The sequence below is a fragment of the Frankliniella occidentalis genome, unplaced genomic scaffold (assembly GCF_000697945.3).
Source record: "Frankliniella occidentalis isolate FOCC.00 unplaced genomic scaffold, Focc_3.1 Scaffold1092, whole genome shotgun sequence".
Classification (NCBI taxonomy): Eukaryota; Metazoa; Arthropoda; class Insecta; order Thysanoptera; family Thripidae; genus Frankliniella; species Frankliniella occidentalis.
Genome location: NW_026268198.1, coordinates 21,809 through 22,664, shown reverse-complemented (window position 1 = coordinate 22,664; position 856 = coordinate 21,809). Strand labels below are relative to the sequence as shown.

At 47.2% G+C, this 856-nt stretch overlaps 1 long non-coding RNA gene across 1 annotated transcript in view; it reads right to left on the bottom strand.

Annotated features, from left to right (window-relative positions):
• Window positions 1-474, bottom strand: part of LOC127751800 (uncharacterized) — a 2,315-nt gene extending 1,841 nt beyond the window's left edge. The window contains exon 1 of the long non-coding RNA XR_008012249.1: window positions 356-474. This is a non-coding gene — a long non-coding RNA (uncharacterized LOC127751800). The remainder of the gene's footprint in view (window positions 1-355) is intronic.
• Between the last annotated feature and the right edge of the window lie 382 nt (window positions 475-856).

Genomic DNA, 856 nt, shown 5'->3' with positions numbered 1-856 from the left:
CTCTCTCTCTCTCTCTCTTTGCGCCCCCTCTCCCTCCCCACCCGGTCCCTTCCATCCACGGTGAAAGTGGTCAGCAGTTTTCATACTAATGATGGTGTGCTCCGTGCAATCTGAGGATGGCGTACTGGCGGACCTCAGCAGGCGAGAGAGGGAGAGAGAGGGAGAGAGGGAAAGGGAGAGAGAGAGAGAGAAGCCCCGGTGGGATGAGAGAATTTAATCTCTGAAGTTAAATAAAGACAAAACCCACCCTCCTCCGGGCAGTGGTTAATTAGGCTGGACAGCCCTAAGAGATCAACGCCGATAATGATGCCACGGAGGCACAATTTTTTTATTAATATAATATCGTGCTGCTTACCAATATGCTCGTCACGATGTAAGTCTTGTTCCTTGGGATGTCGGGCTTGTGCTGGTGGTACTTGGTGCTTGGTACCCCAACAAGACCCTTGTTATCGCTCCACTCTGCCACCTAGAAGAGAGTGAACAAAAGTAAAATAAAAACATATTAGAGGTGAAAAAACGAGGGTTTATTGCGATTTTAAAACTGTCTGTGACGAGGCAACAATCTTTCCTACAGTGAAAATAAATCTCATTCCTGCAAGAAGAAAACATTTTTTTTCCTGGATAAAGCAGTTTAAGGCCAAGTGAAATATAGGCCAAGGCGCTTCAATTAAAGAAACATACTAAGGTGTGTCGAAATAAGTTTCCTACAACTCGATTCACTGTGCGTCCTCTGCAGGGCACTGGTGTCCTTGCTATGCTCTTAAAGCCTATATACCCTTCGAGAGGAAATTCGCTTTGATTCAGGTGAGCCTTGATTCGTGACTGGCCAGCGGCGACTAGGGAAAGGGCGGGGGGG